The sequence below is a fragment of the Schistocerca americana genome, unplaced genomic scaffold (genome assembly GCF_021461395.2).
Source record: "Schistocerca americana isolate TAMUIC-IGC-003095 unplaced genomic scaffold, iqSchAmer2.1 HiC_scaffold_14, whole genome shotgun sequence".
NCBI lineage: Eukaryota > Metazoa > Arthropoda > Insecta > Orthoptera > Acrididae > Schistocerca > Schistocerca americana.
The window spans coordinates 13190592-13208329 of NW_025725481.1; positions in this window are offsets into that span (position 1 = coordinate 13190592).

The following is a 17738-nucleotide window of genomic DNA, read 5'->3' on the forward strand; positions in this document are numbered from 1 at the left end:
ATGCATCGGAAAGGAGATATTCGCATCCAAAAAAGAAGATACTGTCGTTTCCATAGAAACGTTACTCGATGTAGAAGGAGAAGTCGCAGAACCCATAATATTTCATAGCACGCAATTTCTGTGTTAATTCGTCAATGTGAGGGAGCGAGGGATGCAGTAAAGAAGGTATTGTGCATCGGAAAGGTGATACACGCATTCGAAAAGGAAATCCTGTAGTTTCCACTGAAACGTTACTCGATTTAGAAGTCATAGAACCCATAGTATTTCATGGTGGAGCAATTTCTGCGTTAATTTGTTATGTGAGGGTGCGAGGTATGCAGTAAAGAAGGAATAGTGCATCGGAACGGAGGTACCCGTATACCAAAAGAAAATAATGTCGTTTCAATAGTAACGTTACTAGATTTAGAAGGAGAAGTCATAGAACTAAATGTATTTCATAGCAACGCAATTTCTGTGTTAATTCTTCAATGTGAGGGAGCGAGGGATGCAGTAAAGAAGGAATAGTGCATCTGAAGTGAGATAGTCGTATCCCAAAAGATAATCCGGTAGTTTCCATAGAAACGTTACTCGAATTAGAAGGAGAAGCCTTAGAGCACATAGTACAACATAGCGACGCAATTTCTGTGTTAATTCGTCAATGTGAGGGAGTGAGGGATGCAGTTAAGAAGGAATAGTGCATCGGACAGGAGATACTCGTATCCCAAAAGATAATCCGGTCGTTTCCATAGAAACATTGCTCGACTTAGATGGAGAAGTCATAGAACTCATAGTATTTCATAGCGACGCAATTTCTGTATTAATTCGTCAATGTGAGGAAGCGAGGAAGGCAGTAAAGATGAGTAGTGCATCGGAAAGGAGATACTCGTATCAAAAAAGAAAATCCTGCCGTTTCCGTAAAAAAGTTACTCGATTTAGAGGGCGAAGTCATACAAACCATAGTATTCCACTGCGACGGAATTTCTGTGTTATTTCGTTAATGTGAGGGAGCGAGGGATGCAGTAAAGAAGGAATAGTACATCGGACATGAGATACTCGTATCCCAAAAGAAAATCCTGTCGTTTCCATAGAAACGTTGCTCGATTTAGAAGGAGAAGTCATAGAACTCATAGTATTTCATAGCGACGCAATTTCTGTACTAATTCGTCAATGTGAGGGAGCAAGGGATGCAGTAGGGAATGAATAGTGGATCGGAAAGGAGATACTCGTATTCCAAAAGAATTTCCCGTCGTTTCCATAGAAACGTTACTCGATTTAGAAGGAGAAGTCATAGAACCCCAAAGTAATTCATAACGACGCATTTTCAGTGTTAATTCGTCAATGTGAGGGAGCGAGGGATGCATTAAAAAAGGAATAGTGCATCGGAAAGGAGATACTCCTAACCTAAATGTAATTCCTGTCGTTTCCATAGAAACGTTATTCGAGATAGAAGGAGAAGTCATAGAACTCATTGTATTTCATAGCAACGCACTTTCTGTGTTAATTCGTCAATGTGAGGGAGCGAGGGAGGCAGTAAAGAAGGAATTGTGCATCGGAACGGAGATACCCGTATACCAAAAGAAAGTAATGTCGTTTCAATAGAATCGTTACTCGATTTAGATGGAGAAGTCATAGAACTAAATGTATTTCATAGCGACGCAATTTCTGTGTTAATTCATCAATGTGAGGGAGCGAGGGATGCAGTAAAGGAGGAATGGTGCATCTGAAAGGAGATAGTCGTATCCCAAAAGAAAATCCGGTAGTTTCCATAGAAACGTTACTCGATTTAGAAGAAGTCTTAGAACCCATAGTATTTCATAGCGACGCAATTTCTGTGTTAATTCGTCAATGTGAGGGATCGAGGGATGCAGTTAAGAAGGAATAGTGCATCGGACAGGAGATACTCGTATCCCAAAAGAAAATTCACTCGTTTCCATAGAAACGTTGCTCGATTTAGAAGGAGATGTCATATAACCCATAGTATTTCATAGCGACGCAATTTCTGTGTTAATTCGTCAGTGTGAGGGAGCGAGGGATGCAGAGAACAAGGAATAATGCATCGGAAAGGCGATAGTCGTATCCCAAACGAAAATCCTGTAGCTTCCATAGAAACGTTACTCGATTTAGAAGGAGAAGTCATAGAACCCATAGTATTTCATAGCGACGCAACGTCTGTGTTAATTCGTCAATGTGGGGGATCGAGGGATGCAGTTAAGAAGGAATAGTGCATCGGACAGGAGATACTCGTATCCCAAAAGAAAATTCACTCGTTTCCATAGAAACGTTACTCGATTTAGAAGGAGATGTCATATAACCCACAGTATTTCATAGCGACGCAATTTCTGTGTTAATTCGTCAGTGTGAGGGAGCGAGGGATGCAGTGGACAAGGAATAATGCATCGGAAAGGAGATATTCGCATCCAAAAAAGAAGATACTGTCGTTTCCATAGAAACGTTACTCGATGTAGAAGGAGAAGTCGCAGAACCCATAATATTTCATAGCACGCAATTTCTGTGTTAATTCGTCAATGTGAGGGAGCGAGGGATGCAGTAAAGAAGGTATTGTGCATCGGAAAGGTGATACACGCATTCGAAAAGGAAATCCTGTAGTTTCCACTGAAACGTTACTCGATTTAGAAGTCATAGAACCCATAGTATTTCATGGTGGAGCAATTTCTGCGTTAATTTGTTATGTGAGGGTGCGAGGTATGCAGTAAAGAAGGAATAGTGCATCGGAACGGAGGTACCCATATACCAAAAGAAAATAATGTCGTTTCAATAGTAACGTTACTAGATTTAGAAGGAGAAGTCATAGAACTAAATGTATTTCATAGCAACGCAATTTCTGTGTTAATTCTTCAATGTGAGGGAGCGAGGGATGCAGTAAAGGAGGAATAGTGAATCTGAAGTGAGATAGTCGTATCCCAAAAGAAAATCCAGTAGTTTCCATAGAAACGTTAGTCGAATTAGAAGGAGAAGCCTTAGAACACATAGTACTTCATAGCGACGCAATTTCTGTGTTAATTCGTCAATGTGAGGAAGCGAGGGAAGCAGTAAAGATGAGTAGTGCATCGGAAAGGAGATACTCGTATCAAAAAAGAAAATCCTGCCGTTTCCGTAAAAAAGTTACTCGATTTAGAGGGCGAAGTCATACAAACCATAGTATTCCACTGCGACGGAATTTCTGTGTTATTTCGTTAATGTGAGGGAGCGAGGGATGCAGTAAAGCCGGGATAGTGCATCGGAAAGGAAATACTCGTATCCCAAAAGAAAATCCAGTAGTTTCCATAGAAACGTTAGTCGAATTAGAAGGAGAAGCCTTAGAACACATAGTACTTCATAGCGACGCAATTTCTGTGTTAATTCGTCAATGTGAGGAAGCGAGGGAAGCAGTAAAGATGAGTAGTGCATCGGAAAGGAGATACTCGTATCAAAAAAGAAAATCCTGCCGTTTCCGTAAAAAAGTTACTCGATTTAGAGGGCGAAGTCATACAAACCATAGTATTCCACTGCGACGGAATTTCTGTGTTATTTCGTTAATTTGAGGGAGCGAGGGATGCAGTAAAGCCGGGATAGTGCATCGGAAAGGAAATACTCGTATCCCAAAAGAAAATCCTGTCGTTTCCATAGAAACGTTACTCCATTTAGAAGGAGGAGTTTTAGAACCTATAATTTTTCATAGCAATCAATTTCTGTGTTAATTCGTCAATGTGAGGGAGTGAGGGATGCAGTTAAGAAGGAATAGTGCATCGGACAGGAGATACTCGTATCCCAAAAGATAATCCTGTCGTTTCCATAGAAACATTGCTCGACTTAGATGGAGAAGTCATAGAACTCATAGTATTTCATAGCGACGCAATTTCTGTATTAATTCGTCAATGTGAGGAAGCGAGGGAAGCAGTAAAGATGAGTAGTGCATCGGAAAGGAGATACTCGTTTAAAAAAAGGAAATCCTGCCGTTTCCGTAAAAAAGTTACTCGATTTAGAGGGCGAAGTCATACAAACCACAGTATTCCACTGCGACGGAATTTCTATGTTATTTCGTTAATGTGAGGGAGCGAGGGATGCAGTAAAGCCGGGATAGTGCATCGGAAAGGATATACTCGTATCCCAAAAGAAAATCCTGTCGTTTCCATAGAAACGTTACTCCATTTAGAAGGAGGAGTTTTAGAACCTATAGTTTTTCATAGCAATCAATTTCTGTGTTAATTCGTCAATGTGAGGGAGCGAGGGATGCAGTAAAGAAGGAATAGTACATCGGACAAGAGATACTCGTATCCCAAAAGAAAATCCTGTCATTTCCATAGAAACGTTGCTCGATTTAGAAGGAGATGTCATATAACCCATAGTATTTCATAGCGACGTAATTTCTGTGTTAATTCGTCAGTGTGAGGGAGCGAGGGATGCAGTGAACAAGGAATAATGCACTGGAAAGGAAATAGTCGTATGCCAAAAGAAAATCCTGTAGCTTCCATAGAAACGTTACTCGATTTAGAAGGAGAAGACATAGAACTCATAGCATTTCATAGCGACGCAATTTCTGTATTAATTCGTCAATGTGAATGCGCGAGGGAAGCAGTAAAGATGGAGAACTGCATCGAAAAGGAGATACTCGTATCCCAAAAGATAAACCTCTCGTTTCCATAGAAACGTTATTCGATTTAGAAGGAGATGTCATATAACACATAGTATATACTAGCGACGCAATTTCTGTGTTAATTGGTCAGTGTGAGGGAGCGAGGGATGCAGAGAACAAGGAATAATGCATCGGAAAGGCGATAGTCGTATCCCAAAAGAAAATCCTGTAGCTTCCATGGAAACGTTACTCGATTTAGAAAAAAAAATGGCTCTGAGCACTATGGGAGTCAACTGCTGAGGTTATTAGTCCTCTAGAACTTAGAACTAGTTAAACCTAACTAACCTAAGGACATCACAAACATCCATGCCCGAGGCAGGATTCGAACCTGCGACCGTAGTGGTCTTGCGGTTCCAGACTGCAGCGCCTTCAACCGCACGGCCACTTCGGCCGGCACTCGATTTAGAAGGAGAAGTCATAGAACCCATAGTATTTCATAGCGACGCAACTTCTGTGTTAATTCGTCAATGTGGGGGATCGAGGGATGCAGTAAAAAAGGAATAGTGAATCGAAAGGAGAAACTCGTATCCCAAAAGAAAATACTGTCGTTTCCATAGAAACGTTACTGCATTTAGAAGGAGAAGTCGCAGAACCCATAATATTCCATAGCACGCAATTTCTGTGTTGATTCGTCAATGTGAGGGAGCAAGGGATGCAGTAGGGAACGAATAGTGGATCGGAAAGGAGATACTCGTATTCCAAAAGAATTTCCCGTCGTTTCCATAGAAACGTTACTCGATTTAGAAGGAGAAGTCATAGAACCCCAAAGTAATTCATAATGACGCATTTTCAGTGTTAATTCGTCAATGTGAGGGAGCGAGGGATGCATTAAAAAAGGAATAGTGCATCGGAAAGGAGATACTCCTATCCTAAATGAAATTCCTGTCGTTTCCATAGAAACGTTATTCGAGATAGAAGTAGAAGTCATAGAACTCATTGTATTTCATAGGAACGCAATTTCTGTGTTAAATCGTCAATGTGAGGGAGCAAAGGGAGGCAGTAAAGCAGGAATTGTGCATCGGAAAGGAGATAGTCGTATCCCAAAAGAAAATCCAGTCGTTTCCATTGAAACGTTACACGATTTAGAAATAGAAGTCGTGGAACCCATTGTACTTCATTGTGACGCAATTTCTGTGTTAATTCGTCAATGTGAAGGAGCGACGAATGCAGTGAGGAAGGAATAATGCATCGGAAAGGAGATAGTTGTATCCCAAAAGAAAATACTGTCGTATCCATAGAATCGTTATTCGATTTAGAAGGAGAAGGCATAGATCCCATAGTATTTCATAGGTACGCAATTTCAGTGTTTATTTGTCGATGTTACGGAGCGAGGGATGCAGTAAAGAAAGAATAGTGCATCGGAAAAGAGATACTCCTGTCCTAAAAGAAATTCCTGTCGTTTCCATAGAAACGTTACTCGAGATAGAAGGAGAAGTCATAGTACCAAAAGTATTTCATAGCGACGCATTTTCTGTGTTAATTCGTCAATGTGAGGGAGCGAGGGATGCAGTAAGGAAGGAATTGTGCATCGGAAAGGAGATATCCGTATCCCAAAACAAAATCCTGTCGTTTCCATAGAAACGTTACTCGATTTAGATATAGAAGTCATAGAACCCATTGTATTTCATAGCGACGCAATTTCTGTGTTAATTCGTCTAGTGATGGAGCGACGAATGCAGTAAGGAAGGATTAATGCATCGGAAAGGAGATAGTCGTATCCCAAAAGAAAATCGTGTAGTTTCTATAGAAACGTTACTCGATTTAGAAGGAGAAGTCTTAGAACCGATAGTATATCATAGCGACGCAATTTCTGTGTGAATTCGTCAAAGTGTGGGATCGAGACATGCAGTAAAGATGGAATTGTGCATCGGAAAGTAGATAGTCGTTTCCCAAAAGAAATAATGTCGATTCCATAGAATAGTTACTCGATTTAGAAGGAGATGTCATATAACCCATAGTATTTCATAGCGTCGCCATTTCTGTGTTAATTCGTCAGTGTGAGGGATCGAGGGATGCAGTAAAGAAGGAATAATGCATCGGAAAGGAGATAGTAGTATCCCAAAAGAAAATCCTGTCCTTTCCATAGAAACGTTACTCGATTTAGAAGGAGAAGTCATGGAACCTATAGTATTTCATAGCGACGCAACTTCTGTGTGCATTCGTCAGAGTGAGGGATCGAGGGATGCAGTAAAAAAGGAATAGTGTATCGAAAGGAGATACTCGTATCCCAAAAGAAAATACTATCGTTTCCACAGAAACGTAACTCGATTTAGAAGGAGAACCTATAGAACACATAGGATTTCATAGCGACGCAATTTCTGTGTAAATTCGTCAGTGTGAGGGATCGAGGGATGCAGTAAAGAAGGAATAGTGCATCGGAAAGGCGTTAGCCGTATCCCAAAAGAAAATACTGTCGCTTCCATAGAAACGTTACTCGATTATAAGGAGGAGACGCAGAACCCATAATATTCCGTAGCACGCTATTTCTGTGTTAATTCGACGATGTGAGGGAGCGAGGAATGCAGTAAAGATGGAGTAGTACATCGGAAAGGAAATACTCGTATCCCACAAGAAAATCCTTTCGTTTCCATAGAAACGTTAGTCCAATTAGAAGGAAAAGTTTTAGAACCCATAGTTTTTCATAGCAATCAATTTCTGTGTTAATTCGTCAATGTGAGAGAGCGAGGAATGCAGTAAAGAAGGAATAGTGCATCTGAAAGGAGATAGTCGTATCCCAAAAGAAAATCCGGTAGTTTCAATAGAAACGTTACTCGATTTAGAGTGAGAAGCCTTAGAACCCATAGTATTTCATAGCGACGCAATTTCTGTGTTAATTCGTCAATGTGAGGGAGCGAGGGATGCGGTTAAGATGGATTAGTGCATCGGACAGGAGATACTCGTATCCCAAAAGAGAATCCTGTCGTTTCCATAGAAACGTTCCTCGATTTAGATGGAGAAGTCATAGAACTCATAGTATCTCATAGCGAAGCAGTATCCGTATTAATTCGTCAATGTGAGGGAGCGAGGGAAGCAGTAAATATGGAGTAGTGCATCGGAGAGGAGATACTCGTATCCCAAAAGAAAAACCTCTCGTTTCCACAGAAACGTTACTCCATTTCGAAAGAGATGTCATATAACCCATACTATTTCATGGCGACGCATTTTCTGTGTTAATTCGTCAGTGTGAGGGAGCAAGGGATGCAGTGAACAAGAAATAATGCATTGGAAAGGAGATAGTCGTATCCCAAAAGAAAATCCTGTCCTTTCCATAGAAACGTTACTCGATTTAGAAGGAGAAGTCATGGAACCCATAGTATTTCATAGCGACGCAGTATCCGTATTAATTCGTCAATGTGAGGGATCGAGGGATGCAGTAAAAAAGGAATAGTGAATGGAAAGGAGAAACTCGTATCCCAAAATAAAATACCGTCGTTTCCATAGAAACGTTACTGCATTTAGAACTAGAAGTCGCAGAACCCTTTATAATCCATAGCCCGCAACTTCTGTGTTAATTCGTCAATGTGAGGAATCGAGGGATGCTGTTAAGAAGGAATAGTACATCGGACTGGATATACTCGTATACCAAAAGAGAATCCTGTCGGTTCCATAGAAACGTTGCTCGATTTAGATGGAGAAGTCATAGAACTCATAGTATTTCATAGCGACGCAATTTCTCTATTAATTCGTCAATGTGAGGGAGCGGGGGAAGCAGTAAAGATGGAGTAGTGCATCGGAAAGGAGATACTCGTATCCCAATAGATAATCCAGTCGTTTCCATAGAAACGTTACTCGACTTAGAAATAGAAATCATAGAACCCATTGTATATCATAGCGACGCAAATTCTGTGTTAATTCGTCAATGTGAAGGAGCGACGAATTCAGTAAGGATGGAATAATGCATCGGAAAGGAGATAGTCGTATCCCAAAAGAAAATACTGTCGTATCCACAGAGTCGTTATTCGATTTAGAAGGAGGAGGCATAGATCCCATAGTAGTTCATAGCGACGCAATTTCAGTGTTAATTCGTCAATGTGAGGGAGCGAGGGAAGTAGCAAAAAAGGGATAGTGCATCGGAAAGGAGTTATTCCTATCCTAAAAGATATTCCTGTCGTTTCCATAGAAACGTTACTCGAGATACAAGGAGAAGTCTTAGAACTCATTGTATTTCATAGCAACGCAATTTCTGTGTTAATTCGTCAATGTGAGGGAGCGAGGGATGCAGTAGGGAATGAATAGTGCATCGGAAAGGAGATACTCGTATTCCAAAAGAAATTCCCGTCGTTTCCATAGAAACGTTACTCGATTTAGATGGAGATGTAATGGATCCCATAGTATTTCATAGCGACGCAATTTCTGTGCTATGTCATCAGTGTGAGGGAGCCAGAGATGCTATAAAGAAGGAATAGTGCATCGGAAAAGAGAAACTCGTATACCACAAGAAAATCCCGTCGTTTCCATAGTAACGTTACTCGATTTAGAAGGAGAAGACATAGAACCCAAAGTATTTCATAGCAATGCGATTTCTGAGTTAATTCGTCAATGTGTGGGAGCGAGGGATGCAGTAAAGAAGGAATAGTGCATCCGAAAGGAGATACTCGTATCCCAAAAGAAAATCCTGTCGTTTCCATAGAAACGTTACTCGATTGAGAAGGAGAAGTCATAGAGCCCATAGTATTTCATAGTGATGCAATATCTGTGTTAATTCGTCAGTGTGAGGGAGCGAGGGATGAAGTAAAGAAGGAATAGTGCATCCGAAAGGAGTTACCCGTATCCCAAAAGAAAATCCTGTCGTTTCCATACAGACGGTACTCGATTTAGTATGAGAAGTCATTGAACCCATAGTATATCATAGCGACGCATTTTCTGTGTTAATTCGTCAATGTGAGGGAGCGAGGGATGCAGTAAAAAAGGAATAATGCATCGGAAATTAGATAGTCGTATACCTAAAGAAAATCCTGTCGCTTCCATAGAAACGTTACTCGATTTAGAAGGAGAAGTCATAGAACCCATACCATTTCACAGCGACGTAATTTATGTGTTAAATCAGCAATGTGAGGGAGCAAGGGATGCTGTAAAGAAGGAAAAGTGCATCGGAAAAGAGATACTCGTATCCCATGAGAAAATCCCGTCGTTTCCATACAAAAGTTACTCGATTTAGAAGGAGAAGTAATAGAACCCATAGTAGTTCATAGCGACGCAAATTCTCTGTTAATTCGTCAAAGCGATGGATCGAGGGATGCAGTAAAGAAGGAATAGCGCATCGGAAAGGAGAAACCCGTATCCCAAAAGAAAATCCAGTCGTTTCCATAGAAACATTACTCGATGTAGAAGGAGAAGTCATAGAACACATTGTATTTCATAGCGAGGCAGTTTCTATGTTTATTTGTCGATGTTACAAAGATAAGGTTGCAGTACAGAAGGAATAGTGCGTCGGACAAGAGATACTCGTATCCCAAAAGAAAATCCTGTCGTTTCCATAGAAACGTTACTCGATTGAGAAGGAGAAGTCATAGAACCCATAGAAGTTTATAGCGACGCAATTTCTGTGTTAATTCGTCAATGTGAGGGAGCGAGGGATGCAGTTAAAAAGGAATAGTGCATCGGAAAGGAGACACTCGTATCCTCAAAGAAAATCCTGTCGATTCCACAGAAACGTTACTCGAGTTAGATGTAGAAGTCATAGAACACATAGTATTTCATAGCGACGCAATTTATGTGTTAATTCGTCAAAGCGAGCGAGCTAGGGCTGCAGTAAGGACGGAATAGTGCATCCGAAAGGAGACAGTTGTATCCCAAAAGAAAATCCTCTCGTTTCCATAGAAACGTTACTCGAGTTGGAAGGAGATGTAATAGAACCTATAGTATTTCGTAGCAACGCAATTTCTGAGGTAATTCGTCAATGTGAGGGATCGAGGGATGCAGTAAAGAAGGAATAGTGAATCCGAAAGGAAATACTCGTATCCCATAAGGAAATACTGTCGTTTCCACAGAAACGTTACTCGATTTAGAAGGAAAAGTCATAGAACCCATAGTATTTCATAGCGACGGAATTTCTGTGTTAATTCGTCAATGTGAGGGAGCGAGGGATGCAGGAAAGAAGGAATAGTGCATGAGAAAGGAGATAGTCCAATGCTAAAAGAAAATCCTCTCGTTTCCATAGAAACGTTACTCGAGTTGGAAGGACATGTAAAAGAACCCATAGTATTTCATGGCAACGCAATTTCTGTGTTAATTCAACAATGTGAGGGAGCGAGGGATGTTGTAAAGAACGAATAGTGCATCGAAAAGGAGATAGTCGTATCCCAAAAGAAAATCCTGTCGTTTCCATAGAAACGTTACTCGATTTAGAAGGAAAAGTCATAGAACCCACAGTAATTCATAGCGACGGAATTTCTGTGCTAATTCGTCAATGTGAGGGAGCGAGGGATGCAGGAAAGACGGAATAGTGCATCAGAAAGGAGATAGTCGTGTCCCAAAAGAAAACCCTGTCGATTCCATAGAAACGTTACTTGAGTTGGAAGGAGATGTCATGAACGCATGGCATTTCATAGCAGCGCAATTTCTGTGTTAATTCGCCAATGTGAGGGAGTGAGGGATGCAGTAAACAAGGAATAGTGCATCGGAAAGGAAATACTCGTATCCAAAACGAAAATCCTGTCATCTCCATAGAAACGTTACTCGATTTAGAAGGAGTAGTCATAGAACCCATAGTATTTCATAGCGACGCAATTTCTGTGTAATTCGTCAATGTGAGGGAGCGAGGGATGCAGTAAAGAAGGAATAGTGCATCGGAAAGGAGATAGTCGTATCCCAAAGGAGAATCCTGTCGTTTCCATAGAAACGCTACTCGATTTAGAATGGGAAGGCATAGATCCCATAGTATATCATAGCGACGCAATTTCTGTGTTAATTCGTCAATGTGAGGGAGCGAGGGATGCAGTAAAGAAGGAATAAGGCTCGGAAAGGAGATAGTCGTATCCCGAAAGAAAATCCTGTCGTTTCCATAGAAACGTTAATCGATTTAGAATGAGAAGACATAGAACCCATACCATTTCGTAGCGACGTAATTTCTGTGTTACATCATCAATGTGAGGGAGCAAGGGAAGCTGTAAGAAGGAATAGTGCATCGGAAAAGAGATACACGTATCCCAAACGAAAATCCTGTCGTTTCCATAGAAACGTTACTCGATTTAGAAGGAGAAGTCATAGAACCCATAGTAATTCATAGCGACGCAATTTCTGTGTTAATTCGTCAATGTGAGGGAGCGAGGGATGCAGTAAAAAAGGAATAGTGCTTAGAAAAGGAGATACTCGTATCCTAAAAGAAAATCCAGTCGTTTCGAAAGAAACGTTCCTCGAGCTAGAAAGTGAAGTGATAGAACACATTGTATTTCATAGGGACGCAATTCCTGTGTTAATTCGTCAATGCAAGGGAGCTAGGGATGCAGGAAAGAAGGAATAGTGCATCAGAAAGGAGATAGTCGTATCCGAAAAGAAAAACCTGTCGTTTCCATAGAAACGTTACTCGATTTAGAAGGAAAAGACATAGAACCCATAGTATTTCATAGCGACGCAATATCTGTGTTAATTCGTCAATGTGATTGAGCGAGGGAAGCAGTAAAGAAGGAATAGTGCATCGGAAAGGAGATAGTCGTATCCCATAAGAAAATCCTCTCGTTTCCATAGAAACGTTACTCGATTTAGAAGGAGAAGTCATAGAACTTACAGTAGTTCATAGCGACGCAATTTCTGTATTAATTCGTCAATGTGAGGGAGCGAGGGAAGCAGTAAAGAAGGAATAGTGCATCGGAGAGGAGATACTCGTATCTCAAAAGAAAATCCGGTCGTTTCCATAGACACGTTACTCGAGTTAGAAGGAAAAGTCATAGAACACATTGTATTTCATAGCGACGCAATTCCTGTGTTAATTCGTCAATGCGATGGAGCTAGGGATGTAGTAAGGAACGAATAGTGCATCCGAAAAGAGATAGCTGTATCCCAAATGAAAATCCTGTCGTTTCCATAGAAACGTTACTCGAGTTGGAAGGAAAGGTCATAGAACCCATAGTATTTCATAGCGATTAATTTCTGTGTTAATTCGTCAATGTGTGGGGGCGAGGGATGCAGTAAAGAAGGAATAGTGCATCGAAATAGAGAAACCAGTATTCCAAATGAAAATAATGTCGTTTCCATAGAAACGTTACTCGATTTAAAAGGAGAAGTCTTGGAACCAATAGTATTTCATAGCGACGGAATTTCTGTGTTAATTCGTCAATGTGAGGGAGCGAGGGATGCAGTAAAGACGGAATATCGCATCCGAAAGGAGATACTCGTATCCCAAAAGAAATCCTGTCGTTTCCATTGAAACGTTACTCGATGTAGAAGGAGAAGTCATATAACCCATAGTATTTCATAGCAACGCAATATCTGAGATAATTCGACAATGTGAGGTAGCGAGGGATGCAGTAAAGAAGGAATAGTGCATCCGAAAGGAGATACTCGTATCCCAAAAGAAAATCCTGTCGTTTTCATAGAAACGTTACTCGATTTAGGAGGATAAGTCATAGATCCTATAGTTTTTCATAGCGAAGCAATTTATGCGTTAATTCGCCAATGTGAGGGAGCGAGGAATGCAGTGATGAGGGAATAGCGCATCGGGAAGGAGAAACTCGTATTGGACACACCACAAAGCAGTGTAAAGACACCTAAATCACGTGCTCCAATTGCAAAGGGAAGGGCCACATAAGAAATCAGTGCAAACTAGCAGAACAAGACATCTGCATCCCCTGCAGAATCCGAGGCAAATTGTGTGCCAGACGAAGAGGTCTTGATTGTCAAACACATAAATTCCTCCAAGATCGACTGCTACAGAGCTTCGATTATGGAGAATGAAAGCAGCCCAACACTGCCCCAATCAAGAATGCAAAAAACGAACTATAAATCACCATCGACCATTAATCGAAACCACCAAAGAGCTATAAGCTGGCGCAGGCAGATGGGACTGCTTTCCACTCACCCCACACACACAGACGATATCCCATCTCTTCAAGGCATGCACGCATTACATGACAGTTATATAAATACCATGGACTTCATCGACGACATGGTTCTTAATGGAGCTATACATTATAATATAGCCAAACAACTTAAAAAACAGATGCAATACTGGGTCAGCTACCAGCAATCACTGCAGGCAAGAATTGACGAGCTGGAATTTGAAGTGCTATACAATGCACACAGCAACACCGATCGAATACAAAACAATAGCACACAAACAAACACGAACACAGACAAGTCTGTAAACCTAAACAAACACACGGAAAACGAACAAATGGACAATACACAGAAATCTCACGCAACACCTGACTATGCCAAAGCTAGCAGCGAAGAAAGAATAAATGACAACACACCAAAAAGATATAATACAAAAAGATGTATAGGACATATAAAACCAGTGAATTTTGTATCTGGAGGGATAATTAAACCTGCAGATCATACACAACAACGCATAACACCTCAACAACATAATGAAACACAACAGATGACCGGATGTAACGAGACATATAAGAAAAAGGTAGTAGTCCTTGACACAAACCTACTTACGGGTAATCACGATAGTGACGATGAGTGTACAGATAGTGATAGCAAAAAGAAAGGTGACGACAGTGCAATAGGTAGTGTAAACATAAGAAAAAGTAAAGGTGAAAGAAGAAGAGCCGCAGGTAACAGCTCATCAGCCTCACCGCCATTGAAGACGGAACAAGACACCACACCGGTGACATCTGCACTTCGAGATAAATATAGCGGAATCATCCAATATGTTGAAAAAGAGCAGAAGAGAAAAGTCGGCCAAACACCATGGCATACTGACTACAACAATGTAGAACTAAACTTAAGACTAAGTAGGCTAGAATTTAAGGATACTTTCATCACAGCACAAAGACTGCTAACCAGACTACTTCACCCACTAGGCAGCTATATATGCTTCCCGACCACTGAACAATCTGACAGAATGACTTTAAAGACCGCAAACATACCTACAGACCCAGCAGAGCTAGAAAAATTAGTCATACTAGCGTGTAGTCGGAGGGGGGAAACATATAACCCACACCAAGTGTACAAGGACCAAGTGAGGGCACATGGCAGAACTGACTTTGACTACTCGCAAACAGGACACAAATTCTACCTTCATGTGAAACACCCATGAAAATAATACAACTTAATGCTAATAGAAGCACACTCGTTAGTGCAGAACTGCCGCGAGTAGCTCTGGACTTGCAGGCGGATATTCTTTGCCTGCAAGAACCTTATGTGACAACCCAGGGAAACCTAACTAACCTACCCTGTGACGCTGTCACAATCTCAGACAGACGAAACTGCAAGGCTGCCATAGTTGTCCTCAACAAAACTTTAAATATCACTAAGATTACGCAGCTATGTAACAGTCACCTGGCCACAGCAGAAATAACTAAGGGTCGAGACACATGGGTGGTCTCATCACTATACGCACAGTACAGTGACGACATAGAGCCATACCTACATATGATACAAGACATTGCTGAATACTCTAGAAATAAGAACCTAATTATATGTGCAGATATCAACGCTAAATCCACACTATGGCACTCGGACAGAACGGACGACAGAGGACGGAAAGTCAACGACGTCATACAGGAGACACAACTACATATTATAAATGAAGACGGACCTACACCTACATACAGAGGTCCAGGCGGATCTGCCACCAAAATCGATATTACTCTGGCGAATGACAGAACATTAGGACGACTGCAAAGATGGACCATACACGACTCTCTGACCACAAGTGATCACAACATAATAGAAATAAGTCTCACAACAAACAATTATCGCACCACACACAATACAACACACTTCAACTTTAAAAGAGCGAATTGGGACAGACTACAACAAATTGTTCAAAATGAGAATATATACAACATACAGGGAAGCGTGGACTACAGAGCCCACAAACTGACACAAATCATCCAAACAGCACAAGAAACAGCAATACCTACGCACACACACAGCAAACAACGGGAAACACCATGGTCAGACGAATTAACCAGACTCAAACGTGACATGACAAGGAAACGAAAACAATACCAGAGGACATGGATACAAAGAGACAAACTACTAAGACTAGCTGCATATAGAGAAGCCAAAGAACTCTTCAAAAAGACATTATTTCAGACCAGGAAACAACATTGGGAGAGCTACTTGACCACACACACACAACAGAATATCTGGGGGGAACAATACAAGATCCTGACAGAAAAAATAAAGACCCCATTGGCATTAAGCACGCTACGGCAGGAAGACGGCACAATGACAGTGGGATGGAGAAACACAGCACAATATCTGCTGAACAAACTCCTCCCGGAAGATGCCACAGACTCAGACACACAGGAACAGGTCACACTCAGACAAGAACTTCATGAACAGTATAACACCGACGCCGTCACCTGTCCCTTTGCGCACGAGGAAGTTGCGGTAGTGATAAGAGAGCTAAAGAATAAAAAAGCACCTGGACCCGACAGGATCCATGCAGAAGTGCTTAAGAGGCTAGCACCACAGATCACCCCACACTTAACAGAACTACTAAACGACGCCTTAAGGCTAGGCCGTGTACCGACAGTCTGGAAAACCTCAAATGCAGTCATCATACGAAAATCATCAGACAGAGACCAATGAGATCCGAAATCCTACAGACCAATATGCCTCATAAACACCATGGCAAAAATCCAAGAGAGGCTACTGTGTGACCGCTTGCAGGCTCACAGAACCCTACTTGGAATGAATCCCCACCAGTTTGGATTTCGGAAAGGGAAAAGCATCGATGATGCAATAAACAGAGCTTTAGAAATTACACAAAACACAGATAAAACATACTCCTTGGCAATCATGATAGACATCGCAGGAGCATTTGACAACCTGTGGTGGCCAGCACTGTTTCTGAGGTTACGCCAGATGGAAGTACCCGCAGCCCTATACAACAATCTTTTAGACTACTGCAGAGACAGAATGGTGGAATGGCGCGTGGGCAACCGGAAGGTAATAAGGAAAATTACCAAGGGATGTCCGCAGGGATCGATCTGTGGACCCATCTTCTGGGACATAATTTTTGAACCTCTCCTGCAACTGCTGGAGGAGGATATGAGGACAGACGGTGCTGTCGCCTATGCAGATGACCTACTGGTGGTCATCTCAGCAAATACAAGAGCCCAGCTAGAGGAGAAGGCGAGTGGCACACTGCAGACAATAACACAATGGTGCAACACAAACAAACTCAAGATAGCGGGCAACAAAACAACATACACACTGCTCAAAGGGCAACTCAGACGCAATCCATCTATTAAAATACAGAACAACAACATAAAGAGAATGACGGTAACCCGCTACTTGGGCGTATACATAGATGAGAAGCTGAACTTCCATGAACATATCAGAATAACAACAAACAAGGCAGAAAAATTACTACATAAACTGGCAAGGATTAATTCAGGACAATACAGACTTCCTCTGTCAGTCACACGAACTTACCACTGCGCACTCTTCGAATCAGTGCTAAGCTTTGCGGCCAGTACATGGGCGCACAGACTCAACCTCGTCACAAACAGAACAGCGGTTAGGCGAGGGCAGAGAAGCGTCCTTCTGCGACTATCGGGAGCCTTCGGCACTACATCAGTTGAAGCACTGTGTGTCGTGCTAGGAATCTTCCCGATAGATATCACAATCAAATATCGGGCCGCTCTGTACTGGTTAAAGATGGGTAGACTAGACCAGGTCAACATATTGACTGGTTCCCCGCTGAACAATAAGCAGGACCTCAATAAATGGAAAATCGACACATGGCAACAGGAATGGGGCACAAGTGATAAGGGACGGAGAGTCTATACATTTTTTCCGAACATAACGGAAAGATTAAGAATGAAACATGCCGATCCTAGCCGCGGCATGGTGCATTTCTTGACTGGCCACGGACCTTATCCCACGCACTTAAATCGCGTGAGTCTTAGAGACACATCAACGTGTACATGTGGAGGTATGGGAACCCCCGAACACACAATCCTATTCTGCGGGAAATACAGACAGCACAGGAACACAC